Source organism: Myotis yumanensis, unplaced genomic scaffold, assembly GCF_028538775.1.
Source record: "Myotis yumanensis isolate MYYU_CA2020_CCGP unplaced genomic scaffold, mMyoYum1.0.hap1 SCAF_2, whole genome shotgun sequence".
NCBI lineage: Eukaryota > Metazoa > Chordata > Mammalia > Chiroptera > Vespertilionidae > Myotis > Myotis yumanensis.
In genome coordinates, this window is record NW_027223753.1 from 47,323,281 (window position 1) to 47,336,526 (window position 13,246).

Sequence of the window (13,246 nt, forward strand, 5' to 3'; positions counted from 1 at the left end):
AGCAGAGTCATGTCCTGGAAACATACCTTGCCAGAGGCAGGAGTGTTGTCAGCTTGACCTTCAGCCCAGGCACCAGGGGTTGCATTTCGTTATCTAAATCCAGCCAAGCACCAGGAATGAATATGACTTGGGCCCACCCAAGAATGCACATAATCTCCTTTGTCTTGACCTTTAGTAAAACTTCCTGGTTTTTGCTGTATAAAATAAAGTTGCTGTATTGGCTCTGGGTTCCTGTCTCTCCATCAGAGGACAGTGGTCCCACCCAGTCCCAGCTTTTCCTACTGTATTTGTGTCTGTCTCTTTCATTTTCTCAATCCTCCTCCCCAACCCCCCGTCGCCCCTACTCAGGGACCGGACCGCTCTTTAGCCGTGGTGGACACGGAAAAGAGAGAAAATTTTATATAAGTGTTTATTTATTTGTACTGTGTAATAGTTAAAGGCTCGAGTCAAAAAGGATTCTCTGGAGCTTCTATAATCCTATATAATAAAGAGCTAATATGCTAATTAGACCAGACGGCAGAATGACCTTCTGGAACGACCTTCTGGAATGCCCAGTGGGTGAGGGCCGGGCCATGAGGCAGCCAGGGCTGCTCTGAGGGCCGAGCCCCTTGCACAAATTTCATGCATCAGGCCTCTAGTAGTATTATAATGGGCTTTAAAAATGTGAACTCATGTTTAAGAACAGCAGTTACCAAATATCTGTTTTGTGAAGGCATAGGACAACTTAGTTTTTCTTAGAATTATATTTTCTCATTTTACTTTAACTAACAGGTGTTGTCTGGGTGTCTAAATCTATGAAAATTAAGAAACTATAAACATGAGATAATAAAATAATTAGATTTTTGTATACACCAACTAAATTTCTGAACCAAACTGGTTAGCATTTAGGAGATGAAAGAGAAAATACTAGTAAAATATAAACACACATAGATAAGTACACACATATAGTAAATAGATAGAAAGTATATTGACACTTTCATAAGCTCCCAAGAGTTGCAGTTGGCTGTTATATTATTAAAATATTATCTCTTAGAATTTTAACATACTTATTATATTAGACCTACCAAGCTGGGTATGTCTCTAGTGGCATGAGTATCTTGCAACAACACTGCTAGTCACAGGTTTGATTTGGGGGAGAAAGGGTTTTGCACAGAACAAACAGGATGTAAAAATATTCTTTCCAGGAAAAACAGACATTTGGACAAGTGGCTTCTTGGTCTTTTAATTCCAAATTTGCAAATCAGTTCTCAGAGGAGTTCCTGTTGTGTTTTATTGATATTCTTTGGTTGATCTTGAATCTTTTTTTATAGTACAGGCCTTGACTTACGAGTGTCCTGACTAACGAGTTTTTCAAGATACGAGCCATTTCTCGGCCGATTTTTTGCTTTGAGTTGCTAGCTAAAATTCAGGTTACGAGCCAGCTTCAGATACCCCACCGCTAGTTGGCGCAGCGAACGTCACAGTGAACGCCACAACATCAGCCCAGCATCACGTGTCTCACTCGTTCACTTTAAGATTTGACATACGAGTAATTTGAGTTACGAGCTCTGTCACGGAACAAATTAAACTCGTAAGTCAAGGCCCCACTGTATTTACAATATGCTTCATATCCTCCCCATTCTTCAAAGGGGCAGTTAAATCTCCACTCATCTTTGGGATCTGTTATAATTTCCCCAAACTAGAAGTAAGTCTCTCTGATTTCTTCTAATTAATACTCTCTCTAGGTAGTTGTGATTCTTTAAATCTAGACAGTGTGGATTTTTAAGATAAACCATTGTTTTTGTACTGTTAAGAAAGAAAGAGCTCTGCCTATTTAACTATTTCACAATGCTTTCTCACCTTTTAGAATTATTTTCTACCTACTGAGAGAGCTCTTTTAGAATTATTTAAGATTTTTTTTTTTGTTTAAATCCTATTACTTTCATAAGAAAGCACAAATCAAAGAAATTGGTTAAGGAATTCTTTTTTATATTCAGAATCTGGTTTTCTTTTTGATCACTTTGCAACTCAGTGTTGTTGATGTCAATGTTTTCCCTAACAATATCATACTCTGGATTATCAAGAATATTTGTGACCTGGCACTTCATAAAAAAATGCTTCACTATTTTTTCTGAGATTTTCTTCTAGGTTGGCCCATTTTGCAAATTTTATGCTGGCTCTTTATTGATATTACCATAAGATGTCAACGTAAGGTTTCTAGATAATACACAGGGCTTCATTAAATGGTCTTTACGTAAATGGTTTGTTGACCAAAATATTGATGGGTTAAAATTGTCCAGTCTGTAATGAGGCAAGTGCCCCATGTAGTCAATGACAACTAAATCACAGCCGCTAGCAGGCCATTGGTGATTGTAAGATAGCATTGATTTTAGCAGAGAGCCTGCTATCAGAGGAGTGAAAATATTGTGAATCTTACTAGTAAAATAGAAGAAATGCAATACTATATTCTCTTCCTTTGTATTTCTTGGAGTTCAACTAAAATTTCACTTCTGTGAAATTTTGTTGGCCCCTTGGACTTAGATAGTAGCTATTTTCTCTGAAATTTCATAACACTTTATTTAATTAAAAAGACTAAATAATAATTTTTGCATGAAAATAATCTATGCATATGGCTACAAAACCCAAATGCAATTAAAAACTGTAGTGCCCAAGCCCACTACCCTCACTATGAGAGCCCTGGTCGTGGGAACAACTAACTTGAACCATTTCTGGTTTTGGTTCTTAGACCTGTGGCTACCTTTCTAGGGCTAAAATAATATGCTTATACGGATTGCTTTTGCTATTCTTTTCATTTAACAGATACCATGGTAGAAGAGAATTTAGCTTATTAATTTCACCTTCTTTCTTTATCCTTCCTCTACATATAATTACATTAATTTTATGAGCTCTTTTAATGGTACACTAGTGGCCCGATGTACAAAGATTCATGCAAGAATAGGCCTCTCTTCCCCTGGCTGCTGGCACCAGCTTCCCTCTGGCACCCAGGACCCGGGCTGCTTTGCTCCTGCCTTGGCCAGGCACCTGGGACCCGGGCTGCTTTGCTCCTGCCTCGGCCAGGCACCTGGGACCCGGGTTGCTTCGCTCAGGCCACCACCACCACCCACCGACCCAGGCGGAGGTGGTCAATGCCACCTCGTGGCGACCAGTTGTTTGGTCATTTTGGTTGTGACACCTCTTGGCCTTTTATTATTATGATTGGTAATTCCCACCACTATTTCTTGTTCCATTAACTATAGTTTCTCTTGACCTCCTACTTCATGAAGTTGGGATATTTAACCCTTTGCCTTCCAACTATCTTTCCTTATATAATTATACCACCCAAAGTTGACAATTATGGTGAGAATATTGATAATATTTTATGTCAGTATTGTAATTAATTAAATATTTCATTTTTTGTCTATCGGTTGAACCAAAACAATTGAAAAATCAATAAATTGGGGTGTGTTGCAAATCACTTTTTGCTATTCAAAATATTGATTTTTCAAATGGATTCTTTAAATCCAGCATTTGCACAAATTTATGCCATATTTTATTTTGGTTCATATTTAGATCAGGAATTTCTATAAAGTGTCTTTCAATTACCTTTCTATTTTCTTATTGGGAGAGGAAATCTGGGTCTTCTTCATTATATTCTTAATTTTCAGGTTTTTTTTTTAACTTAATCTCTTTATTTTTTAGGCTCTATTTCATTCTTTGAAGCCCCCTGAACTCATATTCTTATTTGGAATAGTGGCTTCAAGTTTGAGCTATTACATCCTCTTTCCCCCCTTGTTCCATTCTGTGTTTTGTTTTATTTTCTGCAGCTTCAGGATCATATTATGTACAGAGTTACCCCCAGTCCCACCTTCCTACAACCATTTCCTTTTGGGGCCATCTTTGAATATTTTGCCTATGTTTGGGAAATTCTCTGCTTTATAAATCCATACTTTCCCAGGTTGCCTTACTGCCTGGATATAGACTGTGAAGTAGGCTCTACCAATTATAGGCATTCATGCCAGGTTTTAGATGAGAAGTGTGGGATATGAAAAAGCAGATGAGCTCAGAGGAACTCAAATGTAGTAGACATTGAGATTTCAGTCTTAACATGTGGTGTCTTGGTGTGGTGGCAGGCCGGAATTTGGAGAGCAATTTACATGGGATTTTGGGTGTAGTTTTTGGCTATGTGCTTTATTAGTTGGGTTTTCTGGCCCGTGCTGAGGTTCTGTGAAGTACTCCAAATTCTTTAATAAACTCTTTTTCTACTTAAACTTGTTAGTTATTTTCAGCTATTTGTAAACCACTCCCCTGACTGTTATAGAGAGGGAGATCTCACTGCTGTGAATTTTCTATATGAGGATGAAGAAGTCAGATATTATCTAAATAGACCAAAATGTCCTCTTCTTTTAGCCCCATATCACCCTTTGACCTTTACCATTCAGAACAATTTAATTAATCTTTGCTTCATCTTCTAAAAATTTGTTTAAATCTCTCTTTTGTTGCTGGTCTCCTCTCATTCTCTCTGTTCTTGTGGGTTGATATGATTTATTTTACTATAATTCCAAATGTATCTTGGGAGGAAGAGAAGATCAATTTAGTTGCTCTGTTTACCATCTTGAATCTGAAGTCCCATGATATTTTATTCATATTGGTATTATAGTACTATGACAGACAAAAAAATCATGATAATGTTACTTCTCTTTTTTTCCCTTTTTTGTTAATTCTCACCCGAGGATATTCCCCGCCCCCTTCCCCCCAATGATTTTTAGAGAGTGGAAGAGAGGGGGAGAGATAGAGAGACAAATCAATTGGTTACCTCCTATACATGCCCTGGATCAAGCCTGCAACCAAGGTATGTGCCCTTGACCGGAATTGAACCCGGGACCCTTCAGTCTGCAGGCTGATGCTCTAACCTCTGAGCCAGACCAGCTAGGGCTAATGTTATTTTTTTTAATTAAATTATGATCTCATCAATGTTTATATTTCTAACACCTTATGTGGTAATTTACATTTTATCAAATATCCAATTAATATTTAAATGAGTTGATATATGTACAGATTTATAGATTATTTTATAGTAAGATACCTGTTCTTTTTGTTTGTTTGTTAATCCTTTGACATGGATATTTTTTCCATTGATTTTTTTTTTTTTTAGAGAGACTATGGAAGGAAGGGAGGGAAATGAGAGAGAGAGAGAGAGAGAGAGAGAAAGAGAGAGAGAGAGAGAGAAATATTGATGTGAGAGCGACACATTGATTGGTTGCCTCCTGCACGTGCCCTGACCGGGGCTGAGGATTGAACCTGCAACACAGGTCTGTGATCTTAATTGGGACTTGAACCTGAAACCTTTCAGTGTGTGGCTGATGCTCTAGCCACTTAGAAACACTGGCCAAGGCTAAAATGCTTATTCTTTACTTTAAAAAAAATGTTTTTTTGCCCAACCAGGATGTCACGGTTTGATACCTACCTGGTCAGGGCACTTGCCTGGGTTGCAGACTCAATTCCCAGTGAGGAGCGAGCAGGAGGCAGCCGATCAGTGATTCTCTCTCATCATTAATGTTTCTATCTCTCTCCCTCTCCCTTTCTCTATAAAATTAATTATATATATATATTTTTATATATATATAATATATATATATAAAAATATATATATATGTGTGTGTGTGTGTGTGTGTTTATTGATTTTAGAGAGAGAGGAAGGAAAAGGGAAAGATAGAGAGAAATATTAGTGGCAGATGGAGCCTCCTGCACATCTTAAGCCAGGAATGGAGCCCACAACTTGGACTTGTGCCTCAACCAGGAATTGAGCCAGCGACCCCTGGTGCATAGGACAATGCTCAAAAAACTGAGCCACTCCGGCCAGGGAAAGATGCCTATTCTGACTCAACTTTGTTTACTTTAAGTTTATGAATCATAGCTGATCCCTCTGCATTTTTGTTTTCTTTCTTAGTTTATTTTGTTCATTAGATTCCACTTATATCTCTGCATTTTCAAGGAATTAATTTGTGAGAAGATCACACAATTAGAATCATATCAGGAACTGAAGTACTTGAAAAAAATATGTTTTCAAAGTGACATGCATATGTCAGGATGATGGAAAAATAGATATTCTTTAAATTTAGAAAATAATTTAAGTCTTTAAAGCTACTTGATGGGAATAACACAACCAATTTCTATCCTAAGTGAAGAAATAAAAATAAACATACTTAAAATTACAAGTTAGTACAAATCTACCAGACAGTATTTATATTGTTAAACTTTTGACACTTGAAGGAATAGTGTTTTTCATTTATATTTTAATGAAAAACTTAAATGTTGTTTAAGTGAACGATAGATGAGTATTGCTCCTGTGCAAAGTAAAAGCAAAAATTGGTGGCAGATGGAGCCCATTGAGTTTATTCATCAAAGCAGCAGAATTGTCAGAATTGCTTTTCTCACTCATAAACTTTTTTACAAACCTAGACTCTGAGATCATTGGAGCAAGTTGTGAACACTATCTTTCCTGCCCAATCACCCATTCAAGCACTGATTGAGACTGTTCTGTTTTATATTTAAGTAGAATTTGATACATAAAAACAACACAAAGAGACTTCCCTGTGATGGAAATTAAACAGTCCGATTTTTTTTATTAAATATATTTTATTGATTTTTTACAGAGAGGAAAGGAGAGAGATAGAGAGTTAGAAACATCGATGAGAGAGGAACATCGATCAGCTGCCTCCTGCACACTTCCCACTGGGGATGTGCCCGCAACCCAGGTACATGCCCTTGACCGGAATCGAACCTGGGACCTTTCAGTCCGCAGGCTGATCCTCTATCCACTGAGCCAAACCGGTTCTGGCAAACAGTCTGATTTTTTTATGAAAACCCATTATATCATAACTACAGGCCCAATGCACGAAATTTATGCAAGGGTAGGCCTTTGTAGCCCTGGCTGCTGGGGCCCTCGCAGCCCCGGCTGCCTTGTGGCCCTGGCTGCCTCGCCCCACCCCCCGCCCACACCCATGTCCGCCACCACAATCCCCAGTTCTCCTGTTCCGCAGAGCCCCCCATTCGATCACCCTGCACAGGGTGGCCTGGGCCTCCCTCTTTGTTGTGATCATGGAGTCCCTCCCCTCCATTAATTGCCCCCTGGCCAGTGGCCTGGGCCTCCTTCTGCAGGGCGATCGATCGCGGAGCCCCCCCTTCCCACATCAATTGTCCCCAGAGGGTGGCCTGGGCCTCCCTCTTTGGGGCAATCGGGGAGCCCCCCAATTGATTGCCCCATTGGTTGGTGGCCTGGGCCTCCTTCTGCAGGGCGATCAATCGCAGAGCCCCCCCTTCCCACATCGATCGCCCCCAGAGGGTGGCCTGGGCCTCCCTCTTTGGGGCAATCGCGGACCCCCCAATTGATTGCCCCATTGGCTGGTGGCCGCCCACTCCCTCTGCAGGGTGATCATGGGCCCCTCGACCAATTGCATTAACGCCCACCTTGGCTGGCCTGGCGCCAGTGTGTGTCATAGCATGGTCATCCGAAAGGTCATCCTGATGGTCATTCTGCTGTTCAGTCGTTTGGTCAATTTGCATATTACTATTTTATCATTATAGATTCAGTAGAATATGGATCTTGATTTTCCTTTTGTTTAAAGTTTATAATAATCACTAAAGTTAGTGATATGTTTAATATGCTTACTGTATTTGGTATGTTATGCAAATTGAATTGAATTATTGCCTCTATTTCCAGGTATCATGAATGCATCATTTAGATTAGACTATGAATGAATCTTTGTATGTTTCAGAAAGATTTCTTCAAATATGTCAAACAAGACACATTATTTCTTTAACCATGAACATAGAATGACTACATTCCAGGGGAATGTCAGACAGTATTATCTCAAACTCCTCATAGTTTGGTGTCTATCAGTGGCTCAATTTAGGGAGCTATTGCCTTAGGTATAAACACTCCATTTATTTATCTACATCAAGCATTAAAAAGAACATAAAATACATGAAAAGGAACCAGTCAGAAACAAAGAATACAACATCTGAAATGAAGAATACATTAGAAGGAAATAAGAGCAGGTTAGGAGAAACAGAGGATTGAATCAGTGATTTAGAAACAAGATAACAGAAAACATTCAAGCAGAGCAACAAAAAGAAAAAAGAATTTTTTAAAAATGAGGAAAGTCTAAGGGACCTGTCAGACAACATCACGCATAACAAAATCTACATCATAGGGGTACCAGAACCTGTTTGAAAAAATAATGGCTGAAAAATTCCCTAATCTGGTGAAGGAAAATGACATACCTCCCCAGGAAGCACAGAGAGTTCCAATCAAGATGAACCTGAAGAGGCCCACACCAAGACACATCATAATTAAATTGGAAAGGTTAAAGATAAAGAGAAAATGTTAAGAGCAGCAAGCGAAAGACAGTTACCTACAAGGGAGCTCTCACAAGGCTGTCAGCTGATTTCTCAGCAGAAGAACTTCAGGCTAGAAGAGATTAGAATGAAATATTCAAAGTGATAAATAACAAGGACCTACAACTGAAATTACTCTACCCAGCGAGACTACTATTTAAAATTGAAGGCAAAATAAAGAGCTTTCCAGATAAGAAAAAGCTATTGAAGTTTGTTACCACCAAACCAGTAGTACAAGAAATATTAATGGGTCTTCTTTAAGAGTAAGAAAAGAAAAAATTAGAACATAGATGTAAAGAATACAATGGTAATAAATTAGTACCTATTAATATTTACTTTAAATGTAAATGGATTAAGTGCTCCAGTGAAAAGAATGGGTAGCTGAATAGATAAGAAAATATGACCCATATATATGCTGTCTATAAGAGACCCAGCTCAGAATGAAAGATATACACAGATTTAAAGGGATAGATGAATATATATGTTTTTTAAAAAAATATATTTTTATTGATTTCAGAGGTGAAGGGAGAGAGAGATAGAAACATCAATGATGAGAGAGAATCATTGATCAACTGCCTCCTGCATGCCTCACACTGGGGATCAAGCCCTCAACTTGGTCATGTGCCCTGACTGGGAATTGAACTGTGACTTCCTGGTTCATAGGTCAATGCTCAACCACTGAGCCATGCCAGCCAGGATGGACAAATATATTTTATACAAAAGGGAATGAATAAAAAGCTGGGGTAGCAATACTTATATCAGACAAAATAGACTTCAAAATAAAGGCCATATCAGGAGACAAAGAAGGACATTACATAATGCAAAAGGGATCAATCCAACAAGAGGATATAACCCTTGTAAACTATATGCACCCAACATAGGAGCACCTAAATATATAAAGCAAATCTTGGAGAACATAAAGGTGGAGATTGACAATAATACAGTCTTATAAGTACCGCGCGCTAACCGATTGCACCACTGGAGCTCCGACAATAATACAGTCTTAGTAGGGGATTTTAACACACCATTTTCATCAATGGCTAGATCTTTAAGACAAAAAATCAATAAGGAAACAGTGACCTCAAATGACACACGAGACCAGATGAATTTAATTGCTATCTTCAGAGCAATGTACCCCAAAGCAGTAGAATATACATTCTTTTCAAGTGTACATGGAACATTCTTTAGGATAAACCACATGTTAGAACAAAAATCAAGTCTTAATACATTCAATAAGATTAAATCATATCAAGTATCTTCCTTGATGACAATGGTATAAAACTATAAATCTGTCACAAGAAAACAAAACTGAAAAAACACAGACACATGGGGGCTGAATAACATTACTAAACAATAAATGGGTCCACAATTGAAATCAAGGAAGAAATCAAAAGTTATCTTGAGAAAAATGGAAATGAACACACAACAATCCCAAATCTATGGGACACAGCAAAAGCAGTCCTCTGAGGGAAATTCATAGCAATGTAGGCCTACCTGAAGAAACAAGGAAAATCTGAAATAAACAATCTAACCTTACACCTAAATGGAACTAGAAAAATAACAATAAACAAAACCTAAAGTAATAGGAGGAAATAATAAAGATTAGAGCAGAAATAAATTACATAGAGACTAAAAAAAAAAGTACAAAAGATTAGCAAAACAAAGAGTGAGTTCTTTAAAAGATAAACAAGATTGACAACCTTTAACCATAGTCAAGGGGAAAAAAAGGGAAATAACTCAAATAAAATCAGAAAGGAAGGAGAATAACTGACACCATAGAAATACAAAGGATTATAAGAAAATATCATGAAGAACTATATGTCAGGGCTTACTTGGGCCAGCTGAGGCCTGGGCTGGGGCTCAGGATTCACTCCTCCTGCTCTGGGCAGGCACCTCTATGGTATTTCTAAGGTGATGATGTGTACAGCAACTTTCTTTGGAGCAAGAGGAAACACCTATGAATCCAATGGTGACGTTGCTCTCTGGATGCCAGAACATCAGGTCAGAAGTTGAGAGTTCCACTATCAAGAAACAATTGAAAGAGCTGCAGCTGGTGTGATGCCACCAGCTTACTTTGGAGAATAATTCTGGGAAGAGTTACATCTTGCCATTCACTAATTCACTCATTCATTCAGTTAAAAGATATTGAGCACTTGCTATAGAGTCAGCTTCTATGTATGAAGGATATAATGATGAAAAGGAAATAGTAAAAGAAAAATCAGTTGGTCTTTTGGAGTTTACATCCTATTGGAGAGGGTTAGACAATAAACAAGAAAAATCATATTCACATTACTATCCTATATAATAAAGAGCTAATATGCAAATGGTCATCATGCCCTAGCACCCTCGTGCCCTTGTGCCAGGGCCAGGTGACCTGAGGCCATGCCCTCCGCCCAGCGGGGCTTGACAGGGGACCTGAGGCTGCGCCCCCCGCCATGCAGGGCTTGACGGTGGTGGGCCCGGCCGGGTCTGGGTCTCGCGCGATTTCGAGGTGCACATGGGTGGGCGGGGACTTGACTCTGGGTCCCACGGTGCGCCCCAGACTCTGACAGGAGGGAGATTTTCATGTACATTTTACTAATTTCTTTCATCTCTGACACTTCTATTATAGAGAAAGGGCAAATAGCAATATTAAAATACTAGAGACCTGGTTCATGAAAATTCATGCACTGGAAGGGGGATCCCTCAGCCCGCCCTGCCCCCTCTCACAGTCTGGGAGCCCTCAGTGGTGGGAGGTGACCTGGCGATCAGGGGAAGGCGATGCCCCCATCACACCTCTGCTGCTGCCACTGCCGGCAGAGCAAGCCTAGGCTGGCCCCGGTTACCTGAGCCTCGGGTCGGCTCTGGGCAGCTGGGGGGCTGAGGGGACTGGGGGACTCCAGAGGCAGGTGCACAGAGTGGCCAGGCCCGTCTGGGGGTGGGCCCGGCCTTGCTGTGCACCTGCCGCCCCAGTGGGGCTGAGGGGACTGGGAGCCGCCATCTTGTGGCTGTGGGTGCTGCCATCTTTGAGGGTGTGACAGTCAATTAGCATATTCCCTCCTTATTTGCTGTGGGTGCTGCCATCTTTGTGGTGGTGTGAGGGTCAATTAGCATATTTTCTCTTTATTAGATAGGATTTCCTCTAATTAATTCCCTTTTAATGGGCCACTAGTTAAGTAATAAGGAGAAAAAATTAAGCAGAACAGCAGATATGACATATTGGGGTGGGGAAGGTGTTGAAATTTTAGTAGGTTGGTCAGGGAAGGCTCCTCAGAGAAGGCGACTTGAGCAAAGAGGAGACAGTGGTTGATGAGGTCAGTGAGATCTAGGACCTTGTAGTTCTGTTTGGGACTCGGACATTTACTCTGAGTGAAAAGGGTGGTACTGCAGTGCTTTGGGAAAGAGAGACATGATCTGACCTATGTGTTAACAAGACCACTCTGGCTGTTGCATGGAGAATATATTGAATTGGGGAGCAAGGGAAGCAAGCAGCAGGGAGACCAATTAAGAGGTTCTTCGATCTTCCAGGGAAGAGATAATGGTAGCTTAGAATGGGGTACTGGTAATGGAGGTGGTGAGAAATTATTGAATTTTGAAATTACCATGAAAGTCTGCCACTGTTAGAATGTTACCTGTTACTTAAAGTTAGGCAAAATTGTTTTCTGTTCTCAGTGTTAGGATTATTGTACATTTCCCTAAGCTGTTGCTTTCATTTTATTTTAAGTACTTTGAATTTTCAGTTGAGAAATTTAACCATAAGAAAGCTTAAAGCAAATTAATAGGTCATCCTTAGGAAGTGAATTCCAATTAATGGCATTTTGTATATTAGATTTATTTTGGTCATTTTACCATTAGTTTCCCCTTTGCTTGATTTTTCTCTCATGTTTAAAAATTTGTATCAATTTTTTTCCTGTGTTATTTTTATTTTTATAAACCTTCTTATATTCCTTTCTGGTACAATTTTTGGTACATATAATTTTTTTCTCTCTTTGAGTCTGTTGAATGTACCACCTTTCACCCTCTGTGTCTTTTTCATACCCGTGATTGTTTCTTTGTTATATAAGAGCAAAACCTGTCTGTAAGATTTCAAACCATAAGAATAGTTTGTGTTTTTCATGGAACATTAAATAAAAGAATGGCTGGCTTATGTAAGGAAAAACAACTGATCTACTTTGTCACTTAATTCAGAAGATAATATTCAGTTGAGTTAAAAGTGAATCAAATTAATTGTTGGACTGAATGACTAGTCACTAGTCAGTTCATTTGAAACATTTAGCCTAGGGATATGTTTATCTATGATACATTCTGATTATGAAACTTGCCCTTGGGTTTATTTTATGAGAAAATTTCGTGTCAAAAACAGGTAGAATAAAAAAAAAAAAACTGGGAAGAATTTGCACACATTTCATAGGATTAAATAATGAGGATTTCAAACAACCCTTTTTTAGAAATCCTAAATAAATATTGTGATGTCAGTGTATAAAGAACTCAAATTCTTATGAAAAACAAATAGTCTGAAAAACAAATTTACCAGACTACAAAATGTTTATATACATCTATTTTCTTCCCAAGAGTTATTAAGTTGTAAACTAAACAAACATGTCTTTCCGTTTACTCATCACATGGTACCAATTCTCAGATATGACTCATGAGGCATGTATCTCATTTAATATTTTATAATGTTATTTGTGGTAAAGATGTGATTTCTGTTTTCAAATAAAATCACCCAGGATTATGGGAAGCTCAGAGAGTGACAAGAGAGATCATCCATCTGATTTGTAGATGAGGAACCTGAGGTCTAGAGTGTTGAAGTCCCAGGTTCTATAGCTGATTTGTAAAAGAGCCTAGATTGACACCCAAGACTCCTGACACCTAACCCAGGGCTTTTCAC

The 13,246-nt window shown here is 39.0% G+C and overlaps 1 protein-coding gene across 4 annotated transcripts in view; it reads left to right on the forward strand.

Annotated features, from left to right (window-relative positions):
• Positions 1-13,246, forward strand: part of LEPR (leptin receptor) — a 98,966-nt gene that overhangs the window by 32,643 nt on the left and 53,077 nt on the right. The gene's annotated exons all lie outside the window — the stretch shown is intronic.